This window comes from Cimex lectularius, unplaced genomic scaffold, assembly GCF_000648675.2.
Source record: "Cimex lectularius strain Harlan isolate CLEC.00 unplaced genomic scaffold, Clec_2.1 scaffold71, whole genome shotgun sequence".
NCBI lineage: Eukaryota > Metazoa > Arthropoda > Insecta > Hemiptera > Cimicidae > Cimex > Cimex lectularius.
Window position 1 is genome coordinate 1,637,434 of NW_019392655.1, and position 20,587 is coordinate 1,658,020.

General features: G+C 34.2%; 1 protein-coding gene and 1 pseudogene across 2 annotated transcripts in view; one reads left to right on the forward strand and one right to left on the reverse strand.

The window, feature by feature from the left end:
- LOC106668248 overlaps positions 1 to 20,587 on the forward strand; it is an 85,196-nt gene that overhangs the window by 23,734 nt on the left and 40,875 nt on the right. The window lies entirely within an intron of this gene.
- Positions 5,661 to 5,812, reverse strand: LOC112126157 (annotated as a pseudogene).

Consider the following 20,587-nt stretch of genomic DNA (forward strand, 5'->3'; position numbering starts at 1 on the left):
GGTTGAAAAAAATTCACAAGTTGGGTTTTACGAGTAGGCACATCGAGAAAAGTAAGTTTTCAAAAAAATGTATACCGCTCCCCCTCCCTGGTGATTTCACTTCGCGACCTCGGCAGATCTATTGTGGAAAAGACCCTACTCTATATCCCAAAGCGAGGAAACTTTCTTTCAGGTATCACATTCCTCGATGTCACTATGATTTCTTCGGGCGTTGTTATTGCTTTTCCAAAACGGCAGTACTGACATCGTCCTAATGCAAAGACGCTTCAGTGCCCGTTCTTTCTGATTTTGGACATTTTCTTAAAGTTTTTATTGAATTAAAATGAAATTTCAAATTCCTGTGGGGCGAGGTGTATTTTGTCTTCTTATATGAGATAGCCATAATTTTTTTTTGCCTCAGACCTGACATACCTTTAGATCTGTTTAGTTGTTCTGTGTGCCAATGCTCCATATTTTAGTTACTTTACTAATTTGTCAACTTCTTTTCGTTTTCATCAAACCTGCCTTGCATCATCAGGGTCCCCCGGTTGTTTTGTTTCAGTTATTGTTTTTCCATGGTAGCTCGCTAAAGCGGGAACAACACAATGGACGTTTCCATCAATTCTGTCTCATTTTGTATATTTTCTTAAGGTGGTTGGTTATTGAATGGCCAATGTAACTTCGGTTCCTGCCTGATGAAGCCTTTTATCTTCCTACTTGAGTTCTGACATGCTTTGTTACTACGTTGTCAGCTATTGGGTTGTCCGGAAAATAATGCAGGATTTTGGTATTAAACAAAAAAAAAGAAACTAGTTACTTTAAAGCAATGTTCTTTAATCAAAATAATTTCCCATACTCTCAATACATTTCTCCCAACGTGTTGGTAACTTATTAATTCCGTCTGAGTAGAATTCAGAATTTTTAGAATTGATAAAGTCAATAAATGCATTTTCCAGTTCCGTTTGATTTTTGAATATTATGTGTTGTAAGTAGTGGTCCAGGTGTCTAAAAAAATGGTAGTCAGTAGGCGAGAGGTCCGGAGAGTAGGGTGGGTGAGGCAAAGTTTCATAGCCAAGCTCCAATAATTTTTGTGACGTTACACGTGACACATGTGGTCGAGCGTTGTCATGCAACAAAATGGGCCCTTTCCGATTGACCAAAGAGGGCTTCATTACTGCCAATTTCTGATGCATGGTATTAATTTGGTTACAGTATGATTCAGCATTGATGGTTTCGCCAGGATTTAAGAAGCTGTAGTGTATTAAACCAAATGAAGCCCACCATACCGTAACCATTACCTTTTTTTGATGAGTTGGGGGCTTTGGAAAATGTATTGGAGCTTCTCCTTTGTCGAGCCACTGTCCAGAATCCACTTTTCGTCACATGTAACAATTCTGGCCAGAAATGGGTCATTTTTGTTTCGACAAAGAAGTGATGCACAAACATCAAAGCGCTGATTTTTTTGGCGATCGTTTAATGAGTGTGGAACCCAATTTTCGAGTTTTTTCACTTTTCCAATCGCCTTGAGGTGGTCAGCGACGGTCGTTTTACTGACTTTGAGTTGCTCTGCAAGTTCTCGAACAGTTGTTTTGGGGTTTTCTTCCACCACTGATCGCAGAACATCATCATTAAGAGAGGAAGGCCTTCCACGACCTTCTTCATCTTCAAGGCTGAAATCTCCCTCCCGAAATTTTTTAAACCACCTTTGCACAGTGCACTCATTAACACAACCCTCGCCCCAGACTTGGTTAATGTTTCTAGCCGTTTGGGCTCCGCTTCGGCCGAGTTTAAACTCGTAAAAGAAAATCGTACGAAATTCTCGCTTTGACATTATAAGGATGACTGAATTATTTCCAAGTAGCGGAATGCTACAGAGGTAAACAAACAATATCATTTGGAAGAGGATTAATAAGTGTTGACATTCATACAAATGAGTAATCCTGTAAACGTAAACAGAATATTTTATATAGATTTTTTTAAATGAAAACTTAAAATCCTGCATTATTTTCCGGACAACCCAATATTTAATTAACCTCGTGCTCGTAATATCGGGGTTACCAGTTATTTCAGAGCTTAGTGTATTCCAGACTTAGAGCTTATTTTTACAGGTTTCCTAAGTAACAGGTTCCTCCCTGACGAAGCCTTTTGTCTTCCTACTTAGATAGACCTGACATGCTTTGTTACTACTTTATCAACTATTTTGTTTCCGTCGTACTTGAATGTCGGAGTTACCAGTTATTTCAGAGCTTAGTCTATTCCAGACTTAGAGCTTACTTTTATAGGTTTCCTAACTATCTGAAAGTATGTATATCTATGTGCTTCTCTCAATCTTTTTCTGTTTATGTATTTTCTGTCGACACAGCTCAATTGAATATATGCACAAGTGTTATTTTCAGCTTTTTGAAATATAATTTCTCTTAAAATTGTCTTTTGTGGGATAAGCTGTAAGGTAAGATGAAAAAATAAAACCAGTTTCACAATATTAACGTGTATTGTTTACTAATGGCAACATACACAACACAACCTTTGATGAAGGACAATGGAACATTAAAAGAACAATAAACAGTAACAGTACACAAATTCCAACCAAATAAGCGTAACAAACTGTGCCTTCATCAGGAACTTGTGTTTTTACTTTGTCAGACATGTTCTATACAATATTAAGCTCGTACATTTTCGTAAATAAGGGAACATTTATCAATTTCTTGTCTAGTTTTTATTTTTTATTGATCTAATAATGATTGAGCCCCAATTGGAGAATGTTTGAACATAATGGCCTTTTTTTTTAGAGTTCAGTAGGGATAAAATAATCAATGAAATCAGCTAGACATTTTGGCTGGAAATATTCTAGTAGAAAATCCTGGAGTTGTTAGTTTAAGTCTTAGTTGAAGAAAAATTCTTTAAATTGAAAGGAAAAATGATTAGTAAAATATGCCTCACTACTTAAAAATATAAAGGCGGGTTTAAATGTTTAAATTTAAATCTTCTATAACGTAGGAATATCCGGTCTGTTCAGAATAATTCACTTTCTATTTCTATCTTAGAACTCTGCCTTTGCCTTGATGTGGTGTACGTGTCCATTGTCCGTCATTCTTCCTTTCGTAAAAATAACAAGTCAGGTTCCGTCCAGGAGATATTAACAAAAACATTTACAACTTCCGCAAGAGAAAATAGACGCACGAATTTATTGTTTTTACACTGGAACATTTTAAAGGAAGGAAATGTTCAATCCAGCAATCCAGTCTTGGAGACGACACGAACATAAATTGCCGGTGAAAACGTTCGTTCCAGGCGTAGTAAAATTACTTCACGGGATAAATTATATTTTGAATTGTAATAAATCTACACTTTGCACAGTCGTATCACGTATCACCCTGGATGTTGATCACTTGTCAAAAAACAAAATACCGTTATAGTAAATCGATCTGCTATTCTAGCCAATCATAAATGTGGCTCGACCGGGCTAAAACGCCGAGCAACAACGTTTTATTTTTTAAATTTTTAATTTCCATTTATTTAAACATGCTCCAATACATAGTTTACATTAAGTTTACAAGATACTAAAATGGCTAAAAACCTTTTATACATAATTATTGTACATTTACAATAAAAATTTACGTTAAACTGAATTTTCTTGTTTTAACTCGTATGATAAATTTTAGAAAACTCTCAAATAATTAGAAATTAATTTAAAAAATTTAATGTTACATTTGCCGGCCAAACATAAACTCTCGATGTTGCATTGCGAATTAAATTTAATCATCTGCCTCAATGACTGAATCCCTCTAAATAAGATAGTTCTAGTTTTGGGGAAGTGCCATGATGAATTCCAAATTTGTACTTCGTATAATTCTTAAACGGTGTAGATAGGTTCTATTTACTTCCATGGCCATTGAGGGCCTGAGACAAGTTTATAATTTTTATTTTTATTTATTTTTTTAATTATTATTATTTTGTTTTTACGAGGGTTCGTAACAGCAGAGGTCTTATAAACCCTCAGGGTGCCGGTGTTTTTGAAAAAAAAAGCCCATTTGTAAGTATGTCGGGTACGAATGCAGTGCCGTTGGATTCGAACCCGGGACCTTTATCTTACGGATGAGCGCCGTGTCAACGCCTACCGTTGCGGCCACAGACCCCCTTTTATAATGTATTGATAGGTGTTAATGTTTTATTTGCGTTCGTAAATTAAATCGAACTGCCCAAAACACAACTTTCCGAAGCTGGTGAATTATTTTTCTAGTTTCCTCGGGAAGGTCTGTTGATAGATTGTTTAGAAAGGCGAGGGACATCGGGCTATCGGTTATAAATTATGATGTTTAAAATTCCAAACAATTCTGATTACTTAAGCAATTCTAGTCCAATCTGTGCTTTAAGTCGACGTGCTCCTGTTTTTCAAAGACGACAACATCCAACACGTCCCTCCTTTTTAATTCCTTGTAAATCAAATATTTTTCTGGATTGTAGACTCCTGGAGGGAAAATCCGATGGGCCTATCCACTTTTTGGGTCATCCGTGTCCCATTCAGTAACGTTACGTGGTTCTTCGCATATCGCTGACCCATAGAAGATATCGAACTCTGTGAATATTCTCGAATTTTTAAGAGTATTAATGAAAACGTTAAAAAGAATTGCGAACTTGAAAAATGAAGTTGTGAAACATGAGTTTGATGGGCATGTTCCGGATCCGCCATTCCTCGCTGGTTTTGTCTTTCAGACGCGTTTATGTTATTCGCCGTTTACAGCGGTTACTCTGTTATTTGACCTCATCACAATGTTTCATAATGAATGTGTTGGTTTGTAAACTTTTGCTTTAATTATTCATTAAGCGGTTTATTTTGGTGACACTTTCGATTGATAAATTACAAAGGAAATTATTGTGAAACAAATTTTTTCTAGGTCAATGCTTTGTTTGTAATAACTTTCCACAAAGGCGTGAAAAGATTTGTAATTAATTATCTTTAACGAGGGGGATGGCCACTATTTCAACACTTTGATTTATTCAGAAGGCAATCGTTTCCTAGCTTTGCTATGTGATTAGTAATTAAATCCTATTGAATCCATTTTCTAGAACATACTTATAACATGTAAATTACAAATAGTATAATTTCGATTCGTTCAAAACAGCTCATCTATTTCTTTCTTTAATATATATTTTAGATTTTGAAAGCTGCTGAATTTCTGCTGCTTGCCTGATTGGTTGATTAAATGTTCAATGTTGATTTATTGATATTTTCTGTCAAATTAACCGTTTTTAACTTTAGATTAACCACTTTTAATTTCAAATTAACCCTTTCTTTAAAGCGTTAAAAAATCTTAGATGATATGAAATATATCCATATTAAGTATCCCGTATATTTGCTATTTTTTTGGAATATAAAATAATTGGGCTCTTCAAATATCACATGAAAATTAATTACAATTATAATTAAAAGTTACATAAAATTAAATATAACGACAAATTTTATACATCTTAGAAATTCACAAATACCTCTATGAAATCAAAGCACTTAACAAGCATGTGGTAGTCGTTTGGGTTCCTAGTCATGTCAGCATTTCTGGAAATGAAAAAAACTGATAAACAGGCAAGGAATGCTGTAAACCATCCACAAAGAATCTCCGCCCAGATGATATAGTCGTTTATGTTAAAAACATCAAACGAAAGTGGGCGGCAAGATGGAATGTCTGTCGAGATAGTATGAAAGAAATTATGCCAGCTGTACGTAAATGGCCAATTGAGGAACTTGAGAGACAAGAACTTGTGGTTATAGTTTTCAACTAGCAATAATCGCATCTCAGTAGAACTTCATTGATTACGATGCCCACTGCGCAAGGTTTTTCACAAGAACTTGTGATTCTCTCTAGATTGCGAATAGGTCATATCAGGCTAATCCGTAATAATAGAATACAAGCCTATGGGAAATGTTTAAATTATGGAACAAAAATTCGAAATTTTAAGTAAAGATAGTTATTCAGATATCGTGAGATGCGGTGGGGTGTGGTTTCACGATATCTGAATAACTATCGATTAACGGTCACTAATCTCTACACATTTAAGTAAAGAACAGGAATAAATTTTATGATTTATATAAATTGAGAATTTTAAAATGATAAATTAAAGCTTTGGATGGCAATAGGATAGATTAGTTTAGAGTGAATGTTTGAAGTCAGAGCTTTATAGTACTCAGAAGGGATATAGCTAACCTAAGATGGACGCCGACGGTCGTGGGTTCGAATCCCGCTCGTGACAGTGACTTTTTATCTCAACCAATATCTTACATAAAGATTAATTAATTGAAAAACGTTATTCGGTCAATCGGACCACGAACTCTTAATGAATTTACTAAGATAAAATGTTTAAATGTTAGGGCGTGAAATGACCTTAGCCGTTAAAACGCCCTTAAAAATTAATAATAATAAAAATAATAACAATAAATTATTCTATTCATTCCAGGGTTTGGTTAAATATAAAATATATAGATTGCGAATAGGTCATATCAGGCTAATCCGTAATAGGCAGAAACCTTAAAACTTGTCCTTGATATACGCAAAGTGGAGAACGTATCATTCTGACTGTAAAACACATTTTGGTGGACTGTCACACTTTGCAACCCTTTAGGCAAAGGCTCAACCTTTCCAGTGATTTAAAGGAGGTACCTGGGTCCCCATTGTTCCTTTCGAAGAGCACTTTTCAGCTTTCTTAAATTTATTGGAATTAATAATGAGGTTTAGGACTTTTCCCAAATTGTTATACCGTTGAATGTTTGTCCGCTAGTGTTTGAAATTTTGTGCGTGCAAGATTTCTATTTTCAGGAATTTTCGAGGGTGCCGGAACGGTAAAATGAAATAGAAGAAAATACAAATTGCGGGGTGATAAACTACATTGCCAAAAATCGCAATTAAAAAAAAAACAAACAAAAAAACATCTCTAACCATGCTGAGACTGTTGCTAGTCTGACTCCATTGTTATTATTGGCCATACAAGCATATGGGAAATGTTTAAATTATGGAACAAAAATTCGAAATTTTAATTAAAGAACAGGAATAAATTTTATGATTTAAAATGGGTGTTACAAATTGGATGGCAATAGGATAGATTAGTTTAGCGTGAATGTTTGAAGTCAGAGCTTTATAGCACTCAGAAGGGATATAGCTAACCTAAGATGAACGCCGAGGGTCGTGGGTTCGAATCCCGCTCGTGACACTGACTTTTTTATCTCAACCAATACCTTACAATTAATTGAAAAACGTTATTCGGTCAATCGGACCACAAACTCTAATGAATTTACTAATATAAAAGGTTTAAATGTTAGGTCGTGAAATGACCTTAGCCGTTAAAACGCCCTTAAAAATTAATAATAATAATTAAAATAATAATAACAACAAATTATTCTATTCATTCCAGGGTTTGGTTAAATATAAAATAATTCGTCTGTAAAATATGTATTTAAAAAAGTCTGAAATTAATAGAAGAATCATTTATTGATCATTTAATTTAATTTTAATTGTCATTAATGTTCATGTGGTGTTTTAGGTAAGGACCAATTTTTTATTAAAAAAAAAAAATTAAAATTAAAAAGAACCTTTTTATTTTGTATTTAATTTTCTACAATTTTTAATTTTAAGTGTTGTGCATGTCGGTAGTTTATAAGAGTCCAATATTTACACTTAAAACACACTCCAATAGAAGAATCATTTGCTTTTATTGTTAATTGTATATAACTTTTAATTTTAATTGTCATTAATTTTCATACTGTCTTATATGAGCCCAATTATTTTATATTTAAACGAAATTCATCGCATATATGCAGGAATTTTTCTTTACACTATTATATTTGAAACGGCACTGATTCCTCACTGAAGATGGCGCAGTGGAGGAAATTCAGCATATCACCAACTCGCAGATTAACACCCTGCATCAATGCTTATACTCTCCATCTTGTGGGTTTTTTATTGGCTTAAAGAAAGGGTTAATTAGAAATTAAAAAGGGTTAATACGAATTTAAAAAAAAGTTAATTTGAACTTAAAAAGTTAGTTTGATGGAAAAAGCTGTATTTCAGAGTCCTTATTCAATACGTACATATTGGCTAGTATAAAAACGAAGCTCCACGGTCTATTAGTAAATTGTGTCGGGTTTCTTCTGCTTTGGGTCGGTTACCGCGGATCTTTTTCAGATGTCCTTTGAGTCTGCAGAGCTCTGTTAAGAAACCAAAATTCTAAGGACTTTCCTCCTTCCTCTGGACACATTTTGTAATTTATTTCCTTTCAAAATCTCGCAGGGGTTTGGATTGTTTCTGTTAAGTGAACGACGCCCGTTCCTTACGTACGCCTTGACCTTATCTTCTATTTGCCCTTTAATTGCCATTTCTCACGTTTAATATTTATTTTCTTTTAACGGCGAAACTTTATAGGAGGCACTACAGTTTTTAGGATTCAGAAGGTGGCAGTACGCTGTTTTCATTCTCGTAGACAATCTATGCTTAGGAATATTAAAACCTGTCAAAATTACAAGGAAAGCTATTCATAAAGTCAATGCTGTTATTTGATCAAACTTGTCGATTTTTTTCTGAGGTCTGCGTGGTGATGTTCGTCATTTCGCTATCATCAGTCGTGAGCTGGTTTCTTAATCTGCCTAGAGAGGTAGACAGACCATGATGAATTAAAATAACCAAACTTCAACAGTAATAACTCCTTTAGAATAGGTTTAGTTTCGAAGTCCGATTAGATTGTTAATTGTGCCATTTTTTCCATTGTTAAAGTATTTCATCATCTTTAGATGTGGGTTTATACTGTTATTACTGACAGCATCGAAGATAGATTTCGATCGTTCAGACGTGTTAATCAACGTGTACCACCCGTTAGAAGCAGTAACGAAAATATTTGGTAAGGTCTGTTTATTTATCGATCACAACATCTGTAGTCGAACCCGACTTGAGGAAGTGCAGAAGTGTCTTGGGTCATGCCCTAAAATAAAAGGTAATTTCGGTTTGGAGACATTCCGGAAATAATTACCCTTTGCATTTTCCTCGGTAAATGGACGTAGAACGAAATTATTACCCCCCATGTCGAACAATGCTTTCCTCTAAAGTAGTGTTTCACAACGTTAAAACTGATAAAACAACAGTTCCGCTTCTTCAAGATAATTCCTCAGTAATCGATATCTGCTCAAGGTGGGGAATATGAAATTAGGTTCTTATCGTTCATTTTCCAAGGCGAGGCTTACATGAACTCGGTAAACAATTTACTCCGTTAAACTTGTTAGTTTTTGAAAATTATTTAGATTTGACGTAATTTTCATCATTACAAACATTTTCTATAAGATCACTATTATAAACAAGATTACTGAAAGGAAAACAGCAAAGTAGAGTAAATTTGAGACTTAACAATTTAATGCTTAAATTCTATATAAGAATGCTTCATTTTTAAACTATAACTAAAAGTTTTAAACTGTAAATTCTATCTGTATCATCTCACTAATTCTTTTCTTTGGGTACAAGAAGGAATTTAAATTGCGAGAATTTATTTTCGTTTATTTCAAAAGTTTTAATGGCATAGCTTTTGTTCGTCAAATTATCCTTTACCAATTCCAATTAACCCTTTTCCGAAATATATTACTCTTTTAACTTTAAATTAACCCTTTCTTTAAACTGTTAAAAAACTTAGGTTATGGTATGATATGTTAGCATGTAAAGTAAAATACCTATATTTGAAAAAATACAAAATAATTTTTCAAATTAAACTTTGTTAACTTAAAATTAACCCTTTCATTTTAAAGCCAAAACTTAAAAACTTAGGGCATGGATTTTTTTAAATTTATATATTATCTCGAATCTGCACACGTATGTACATAGTCGAGCTTATCACTTCTCGCAGTGAATCACCCACCTCGGTCTTATCCTTCCAGCCACCCAGGTTGGGCTCCGGGTGCTGTTAACAGCTTCATATTCAAACCCATTCACACTCTTACTCAATTTTAAATACATTTTTCTTATTTACATACCATTCATTAAGGTGGTGGAGTACTCGATATTCCTCCATTATCCTTTACACCTGTAATATAACATCCAATCGAGAGTCGTTGGCGTACTTAATATTCCGCAATAAGAGGATCAATAGTCTGCCAAACTACACTTTCACGCCATTAAATATATTCGCTCTCAATATACGCCAAGGACACAAAACTATGTGCAATGAAACGACCCTGTTGCCTCCAAACATCTTAACATGGGACCCGGATAGTCGCCGCTGTTCTCAATCACACTTTTCATATCGGATGGCATTCCTACACGCTCTCTATATAGAGCCAAGGTGTTACATCATTCAATTAGATGGGACACATCGTGCAACCTTTTTCAACATAAGCGGGCGTTGGCCCAAAAGTAATTGTCCGAAGATGCTACGAAATACATATAAGCATGTAAATTCCGTATTTTTAAGATGTAAAATAATGAAAGTCCAATGAAAATGAATTATTATTAAAATTAAAATGTTTATAAGATAAAATGCAATAATAATACAATAATAAATAAAAATAAAATAGAAATAGAAAATAATTTTATACACCATTTATTTATTTTATATTTAGAACAAAAATCTGGAATTAATATAAGAAATTGAATTCACTATTGTTCGTGGTCCGCTTGACCAATTAATATCATTCAATTAATTAAGGTTTTAAGTTGAGATAAAAAATCAGTGTCACGAGCGGGATTCGAACCCACGACCTTCGGCTTGATACGCTGCTACTCTACCACTTGATCTTGAGCAAAACTCATTGTCACGAGCGGGAAGTCAAGAAGCTCAAGTGGTAGAGTAGCGGCGTATCAAGCCGAAGGTCGTGGGTTCGAATCCCGCTCGTGACACTGACTTTTTTTATCTCAACTTAAAACCTTAATTAATTGAATAAGAAATTAATATTTTCATGTGGCTTTTTAGATAAGAACCAGTTTTATATTTTAAAAAATTTCAAATTAAAAGAAGAAATCTTTATTTCAATATAACTTTTAATTTTAATTGCAATTAATTTTCATGTGGTATGTCATATAAGAACGGTTTTTATGTTAAAAAAGATGATTTAATTAATTAGCCATTTATTTTTATATAATTTTAAATTTTAATTGTAATTAATTTTTCCTGTTATTTTCTAAGAGCCTTTTTAATTTATATTTTACACAAATTCGCGTGTAAACAGATATTTTATTTTACATGCATATATTCTATACCATCTCTTAAGTTTATTTAATGCTTTAAAGAAAGGGTTAATTTAAAAATTAGAAAGGTTAATTTAGAGTTAAGAAGAGTTAATTTTAAATTAAGAAAGGTTAATTTGAAGTTAAAGAGGGTTAATTTGAAATTTAAAAAGAGTTAATTTGATATAAAACAAGCTATATATAACTTTTAATATTAATTGTAATTAATTTTCATAAGGTTTTTAAGGGACAAATTATTTTATATTTAAAACAATCTTTAGTTAATAATAGAATTAAATTCCGATTTAAATGATGAAATTTAATTATGATTTATTGTCATAAGGTCTTATAAGGGTCCTATTATTTTAGTACACATATTATTGTACTGTATATGTACCATTATTTTGGAAGCTTACTTTACATGCTTTTATGTCATACAATCTCTTAAGTTTTGTTAATGCTTGAAAGAAAAGGTTAATTTGAAATTAAAAAAAGGTTAATTTGATGTAAAAAAAACTGTTGTTCCAGACAGTAACCTTAAATAGAATTTCATTCTGTAAACTTATTTCAGTTTCTTTCTCTTTTTGGTGTATTTAAATTCCGAATTCATTTTATGGCATTTGCAGATAACACGTACAATCGTAAATGTTACAGTTATGTACGTTCGGCTATAGCCGATTTTAGGTTTTTCACCCCAGATGTAATTTTGCTTGGTCGTTTCTGGTCTTTTTGGCCTGTGAGACGTTTCAGCTTTTCGTCATATTCAACGGTGAGTTGACAAACAGAAGACATTGACAGGCCCAGCCACACGGGCCTTGGACAGGCGTACCGAAATGGTCGGAGACGACCAAGCTACAGGTCCATCACCCTGCAGGCCTCAAGAAGAAATCTCACAATTATTGTTTACGGCTCTCATCTTTCTTATAGCGTGAAATGAGTGTAGAGAATCGTCTTTGTTTCTGATGTTTGTTTTTCTTTGGTTTTGCTATTATTATTCACATCATTAAAAAATCAATGATGATTGTCGTGAAGAAAGAGGAACTTCGTAAACTTAAATATTTAACAAAAATATTTTAATTAGCGGTACATAACAACTACATACCTTCAATTTGTATGTAACCATAAGACCAATAAGATTACAACATAATTAAGACTTGTGTCACTATCACTGTCGCTAGATAAAAGATCATCGCGGATAAATTTACAATTTCCTTCTTTTTGATGGCTGAAAATGTTCTTTCGTTTTACATTTTCATTGATTTATTCATAATATAGTTTTGTGAGACAAACACAAATAATTGATCAATAAATGCCCAAATGTCTTCACTCATATAAAATGAAAAACGAAAAAAAAATCAAAATAGATCACTGTTCTTTTTCTCTTTTTTGGCTGTTTATTTTATTTGGAATTTGTGCTTTATCGTACTTCGCAGCACTTTTCACATTTATCACTGTCATGTATGTGTTGGGGTGGCCTTCTCGAGTTCCTTCTCAGTCAATTTGGCAGTTTTTTTAATCCTTTCTAGAAGGCATTTTATAGATGGTTTTTATCTTTTTAAAAAAGATGAAAAACTTTTCTGAGTTCTTTCTCAGCGAATTTGGCAGTGTTTTTTTTAAATGAACTCCTTTGAGCTCTTCGTCAGTGAATTTGACAGTTTAAAAAAAAAAGAACTCTGAGCTCCTCTTTAACCAATTTGGCAGTTTGTTAAAAAATGAACTCCTCTGAGCTCCTTCTCATTCAATTTTGCAGTTTTTTAAGGGTAAAAATTTCGCTGAGCCCCTCCATAGCCAATTTGGCAGTTTTTTTTAATCCATTTTTAAAAAGAGGAAAACTTTCTTCCATAAAGAATAAAAATCTGCCAAATTGGCTGAGCAGCAGGTCACATGATCTCGAAAAGCCCTTACCACCAAGACGAGAAATAAATAAAACTGCAAAAAGCGCTGAAAATTTTAATATAATATTTTAATGATAATTTCGAAGTCTAGGTGGCTGAAGTTAAATAGATAATTGTTTATTAATAATATTAAAAAATAATTAAATTAAAATTAATTAAAGTTAAGATAACGGTTACAATTGTTGTAATTGACAGGTTCTCATTAATTAACGCTTTCTCACGTATTATAAATTAAATTGTATTATTTACATATCAATTTATGGGTATAGTGTTAGGTTTTTGTCGTTGTAAAGGGTCGCTGTTAACAAATGTTAATCAGGACGTTAAAAATTAAATTATTTATAATTTAATTATTTTTGGGTTTTTCTCTCTCTCCTGTTTACATTGAGAGCATTCCACTGTATAAATTTATATTTCAGTAGTATCTGCCGATTTGAAAGTTGGTTATATGTTTTTGCAAGGGGAATAATTATAGCTTCCACCAACAAATGTAAGGCATTAAAGAAAACTTACTTTTTCAGGTTTTTAAAAAATAAAATGAGAATCGATGTGCGTGTAAAGGGCTGTATTGAAAAAGTAGAGCCGTGTAAAATGTTACCGTTTCCTGATTTGGTGTTGGAGGTCGAACGGACGTGAGTCATGACATCACGTAAACCAGTCGTTCAACTGGCACTTGTTTAATCGCTACAACCTTTAGTACTTAGTACTTGTGATTACCAGCACTTTACCTTTTCATTCGACGTTTGAAAAGAACCTTCTGTAACTTAAAAGTTCTAAACCGACCTTTAACACCGTATAAAATCACTATTTCTAACCAGTGCATCCATTAGAGTTTAATCGATAAGCTTGATCTTCTCTACCGTTTCCGTTACCGGTTTTTCAACACAAGGCGGTGTTTTACGTCGGGGGAATAATTATACACGCCAGAAAGCTGTGATTTCACAATTAATATTTACTGGGGGATAAGTGAAGTCTGCGCGTATCGAAGAATTCTTTTCTATGTTCATGCTTTATATTTTCTAGTTTGCTTTTGAAGTTTCCTTCGCGTGTTGCTCTTTCTCTTTGTGGCTTCCTTGAACTATCATTCATTCATCTCGGCTCTCCTGCTTCGTATGGTCGATATTATTACGTAATTTTTGCATATTTCTCCGCCCACGGATCAAGGCTGGCCAGGGGGATCGGAACCGACTTATCTACGGGTTCATCACCTCGCAAAACTCCAGCAAAGAAACTTCACAGTTTTGCCTTGCCAATTAGCGACAGCCGGTCGACTTAGTTTGTGATCATTTTAAAAGTCCTCCAACCCGTCTCGCTCAGATACCGCATTTTGGGCCAAAGCCAGCGTCCGCGTCCTTCGCGCAGAGAAAGGTCGCTCGGCGTGTCCCACATAACGGAAGGGTGTAATGCCTTGTTGAGAACGATAGCCAAGTCTATTGTCTTTGAGCACAGCAGCGGGAAAATAAAACTTTTTTTAAACCTGATAATATTTATTAACATTCATGCTGTGAAGTGTCAGAAGGAGTTGCCTAATGATGATAAATGAATGAGAATCAGTTAAAAACACAACACGATGTTTGTTAGAGTAAGATAAGATTTTAAATACCAAAAAAAGCATGACAAACTCAATCCCTTTATCTTAATGATGTCTATTCATTAATCTCTTAAACTTCATTCTCTATTTGACTGTGACTGTATACATTCTTACAGAACCTATCAACTCATCAACTAAGTGCAATTATGTTTATGCAGAATTTGGCAGTTTTTAAAAAACGAACTCCTCTGCGCTCTTCCATAACCAATTTGGCAGTTTTTTAAGGATAAAAATTCCGCTGAGGCCCCTATTTGCCATTTTGTAGTTTTTTTCTCTGATCTTCTCCTTTGTCAATTTGGCAGTTTTTTAAGGATAAAAATCTCCCCTGAGCTCCTCCTTAGCCAATTTGGACGTTTTTTTAATCCTTTCTAGAAGGCATTTTATAGGTGGTTTTTATCTTTTTTAGAAAGATGAAAAACTCCTCAGAGTTCTTCCTCAGCGAATTTTGCTGTTTTTTTTAAATTTTTTAAATGAACTCCTCTCAGCTATTCCTTAACCAATTTGGCAGTTTTTTTACGGATAAAAATTCCTCTGAGGCCCCTATTTGCCAATGTGTAGTTTTTAAAAAATTAACTCCTCTGATCCCCTCCTTTGGCAATTTGGCAGTTTTTTAAGGATAAAAAATTCCTCTGAGGCCCTATTTGCCAATGTGTAGTTTTTAAAAAAATTAACTCCTCTGATCTCCTCCTTTGGCAATTTGGCAGTTTTTTAAGGATAAAAATTCCTCTGAGCTCCTCCTTAACCAAATTGGACGTTTTTTAAAGGAAAAAAATCCTTAATAAGTTTTTTTTTATCTATTTTCAAAAACAGAATTTTTTCTATAAAGGATAAAAATTTGCTTAATTGGGTAAGCTAGCAGGTCAGAATTTGGCAGTTTTTTAATCCTTTCTAGAAGGCATTTTATAGATGGTTTTTATCTTTTTAAGAAAGATGAAAAACTTTTCTGAGTTCTTCCCCTTGTTTTTTTAATGAACTCCTCTGAGCTTCTCCTTAGCCAATTTGGCAGTTTTTACAAAATGAACTCTTCTGAGCTCCAATTTAGCCAAATTGGCAGTTTTTTAAGGATAAAAATACCTCTGAGCTTCTCCTTGGCCAATTTTCCAGTTTTTTTAAGGATAAAAACCTCTGAGCTCTTCTTCTGCCAATTTGGCAGTTTTTTTAAATCGTTTCTAGAAGCCGGTTTTTATCCATTTGAGAAGGATAAAATAACTCTTCTGAGCTCCCGCTTAGCCAATTTCGCAGTTTTTAAAAGTTAAAAACTCCTCTGAGCTCCTACCAAGCCAATTTGGCAGTTTTTTAAAGGATACAAAAACTCCTCTGACCTCTTCCTTCGCCAATTTAGCAGTTTTTTAAACTCATCAACTAACTGTAATTATGTTTATGCAGCAATAAATATCCAAATAATGGATTCAGGAACCAGTTATTCCATCTCCCTTCTTATCTGGTTATTTCAGATATTTGTCTTCGGTTAAGTAGGGTAGAGATTTATGTCATTTAATTTGTATTCTCCTATTTCATCGTACAATTTTTCACTTGTAAGAATCAATCAAAGACATGATTAATTTTATCTGTCGACTGACTTTTGGCATTTTGAAAAAAAAAATCCACTTCCTTCACAACTGAAGATTGTTGAAGATTGATCATTTTTCGACTTGACTTAGCGATCGCTCACATCTAATACAAATCATGTATACTTTAGTGTATAAGGTACATAAGTATTAGCGAAATAGTATAAAGATATACAGTATATAGGTAGGAGTTGTTTTGGTGAATGTCAGAATTTGGAAGAATTTTAGAATTTTTGCATACCAGGTGGGGTAATCGTGTGAAGGTTTGCGGAAGTATTGTTCGGGTTGTTCCCGGCATTGCAGGCACTTCAAGGATTTTAGGACCAAAAAGTACCGTTATTGGTGCACTTCTTTAAAAAAAATGTTCTTTGTCATAAAATGTACCGAGCTTTTTTTGTTTTCATTCTTGTCTTGTGAGCAAAATATAAATACACATTTCTAAATCACGTCGATTCTTTTGTGCTTTCTGTTTCTGAGTTGATAGAATATCCTCTTTCCAAAGATAAAAGACTGGTTAGGCTAAGCCCTTGCGCAATGATCCTTTTTTAAAGCCCGTCGGAGAACGTTCGAGCCAACTTTGCTACTTTTCGTTGAGTAATAAGTAGGAGAAAGTAAAAAAAAAAATGTATATATATATATATATATATAAAACTGAACATTTAAAAGCAACAAAACATCGTTAGGCAGGAAATACAACATGACCCATTAATTGTACTTGACTGCAGCAACGATTATTAACCTTGTAGCTTATAATCGTGTTCCGACAATATTTGGAGATTATCTTTTTTTAATTAAAGATAGTTTTCGTTCTTAAAAATATTTGTCTGCTTTGTATTCTATTTCGTATCGAGGATAGCAAGCTGTTGAGAAATCCTTTAAGAATAATTAACACAATACGGTCGTTCTTTGATCAAATTTCTCCAAATTTTGAGTATTATTTATTTTGTGTTTATTACATAAAAATGGCACACTTGGAACGATGAAATAAGCGTGGGCCGATTAACCGTTTATGGCTAATTTAAAAACAGCCTTTTACGAAATTTTATGTCTTCTTTGACACCTTTCTTGAAGAATCCAAAGCTATTGCCTGAAGAATCCAAGTAATCGCGTTTTGCTCAACTTTATAGTAGTGAGGTCGCTAGTTTTGAAATTGGAACAACGGTCTATGTTACAACTAGATGGCCTTCTTAACTTACACTGTTACTTGGCGATATTTCACAGAGGAAAAATTTTCTTTTCTGACGTTTTCGCTTTGCAACCGAGATTTGGCGCAAATCTTTGGACGAAATAAAACTTTTCATCCTGTCAGTGAGGAACTTAGCTTGTAGCATTGCAAAACACGACCTAAATTTCTACATTGAAATAGAACCAAGTGATTTTAAACAATTGGAAACTGTAGTATTGACATGTAAATAAAAGTTCAACAGATTTGATGGTTACAAAGTACTTGCGGATGAAGCTGGATGATACGTTGGCAATTTATGCACAAAATGTTGAAACATTTGGGATTTGACAAAATATTTATGATACAAATGTGAAAACAGAACTTGAGCCTGAAGACACTTGAAACCCATCAGATCCCATTACAAAAAGAAATTTTACAACAATTTGTCAATGTGGGTGTGGAAAGCTTAAAAGAATCGAACATTGAACAACAGAGGTCGACGACTAGGAAGAAGGTTTGTGACATTTAAGAAATTTGCATATCGATTGAGAAGAGACCGATGTCGTTTACACGGATGATGTCATTGCATTAGTGATTTGCGATGTGTACCGATGTTGGGATTTGGATGATCCAATGGATGTTGCGACAAGCCCTATGGAAATAGCACTGCAATCGCGCCCCCGCCTCCGTTTTTTGCGGTAAAACGAGAGGTGAAATATGAATTGCAAAGCCGCAAGTTCAGCCACGGTTGGAAAGAGCGCGGGATTACTGGGGAAAATGTCGGTTTAACCCATGAAAAGTTGATCTACCAGCCCTGCTATTTCAGACGTTTGCATAGTTTTAAAAAAGTCGACTACCCGAATCCAGGTCAGTTTTGAAAAATTTACGATCTTGTTGAAGTCTGCCGGGTGATGGACCTGAACTTTGATCGTCTTCGATGTTTTTGCTGGCTCGATCTGTCGTGATAACTGTTTTGTAACAGCTTAAACAACTCTTTTCACCCAATTTCTTATTGCTAAATTGCTCTTCTGCAATAACAATCAGTCTCGCTTTTAGCTAGTGTCACATAATCGCGGAAAAAAGGTCAAAATAATCGGTCCCTTATAAAACTATGTTCAGAAGAAATTAAACCTTTTATTACATAAATTTAATATTTATATAAATGTATAAAATGGAAACCATTTTTGATGACAAAGAACCTTACTTTAATAAGTTACCACTGTCAATTTTTTGTATTTAACCCTTTTTGGCCTAATGTTGTCCTAGAGGAAGACGAAATTTAGCAACTTTGTAAAAAGACCAGCGGGTTACCCTTTGATAGAAAGTTTAGATTGGCGCCAAATAAGTCAGTGTTGCCAATACATGGACAGAAGCAGAGCACAACACTGAGTACGCCCGAAACTCAGGGGGTGTCCTGTAACCTAAAAAAAATTGATGATTGGCAAATATAACAATCTATATGGGATGCAGTAGTGGAGTAAACAGCCACAGCCAAACAGAAAAATAGAAGATGGAAATTTTACACTGGCGCCAAAATAATCAGTGTTGCCAATTCACGGGCAGAAATACTAAAATAAAATCAGTGCACCTTCCCTAAACTCTTGGGATTAGCTACCCATTAGAAAATTTACTTAAATACTAAAATTTGGTGTTGCCTGAGGCAACTTTGGGTAGAAGAAGGGGTAATTTTAATCGATGAAAGAATTTCCTCTGCGTGACGATCCTATAGTTAGATGGTGGTTTATTCTAGAAAGCTTAATCCTTCACAATTCTATCTAGATCTTCTATTAACACTAGTTTAAGTAAATAGCTTTTGCCAAATTGCTTTTCTGCGATAACCATCGGCCTTTTTTTTAGCTTGTGGCGTCCGATTCCCACGGCGTACATATTACCTTTCTAAAACATTTCTTCAAAGTGTAGCAGGCTTTAGCGCGGGCTGCTTTCCTTCTTCGTTATTTTCCCTCGTTCAGCTTTCCAGCAATTAAAGAATAATGCGTACCCACCATCCGAAATGCAGAAATGAATGAGTCCGTTTTGTTCGCATTGACTGGAAGATCGCAAAAGAAATTTTCACGCTGTCCAAAACCGGTTACCGAAGAGGGAAAACGTGGAGTTTAAGAATATTTCAAAGAAACTAAGAAACTATTTCTGTGCTATAGTTAAATGGTTTTCGATAATCCAATTTTGATATATATTCAATTATATACCTTTTATATCTTATACACAAACCATGATGCTAGTGAAAATCGTCGGTTGAAATCAGCGAGGTCAGGCGGACCAGGATAAACGGATATGGCAAAACGTCAGGTTTAACACACTGCTGTTTTAAACAAGATCTGCTACCAGATTCATTAACTGTAAACTAAATTGTGAAAAATATTTAATTATCAATAAAAACGTTCCGAAGTGAAATTTATGCAAAAAAACACTATTTCGTATACCTCATTATCCGAAAAAAATTATTAAGAACAAACCTAGAAGCTGAGGGGGAAAAGAGTGATAGGAGGGTGTATGAGAGAAAGAGTGAGTTGGGTAAGAGAGAAAAGAAAGATAAAAAGGAGAAAGAGTCACGGTGAGTGAGAGAGAGAGAGAGAGAGAGAGAGAGAGAGAGAGAGAGAGAGAGATGGAGAGTATGAATGAGAGAGAATGAGTGAGTGAGGGTGAGGAAGAGAGAGAAAGAAAGAGTGTGAAAGAGAGAATGAGAGAGCGATAGAGGGAAATAGACAGAAGACATAATAAAAGAAAGAGAGAACGAATGTATATCGTTTTATTTAAAATCTCTCTCTCTCTTTCTCTCCTGGACTTTCTGGACTTGAATAGAGAGAGGAGTGAGAGAGTATGAGAAGAGAGAGAATGAGAGAGCGATAAAAAAATATTATAAACTTAATAAACGAAAGAGAGAACGAATGCATATCGTTTTATTTAAAATCTCTCTCGCGGACTTTCAGAGAAATAATAAGGTAAGAGGGAGCAAAAGTGGGTGAGAAAGAGAGAAAGAGAGAGAGAGAGAGAGAGAAATAATAAGGTAAGAGGGATCAAAAGTGGGTGAGAAAAAGAGAGAGTTAAGAGAGAGAGAAAAAATAATAAGATAAGTGGGAGAAAAAGTGGGTGAGAAAGAGAGATAAAGTGAGAAAGGAGAGAGCGAAGGAGAGTTACTGCTACTGGAACTGAACTACCAAAACTTACTAGGTATCTTTCAAATC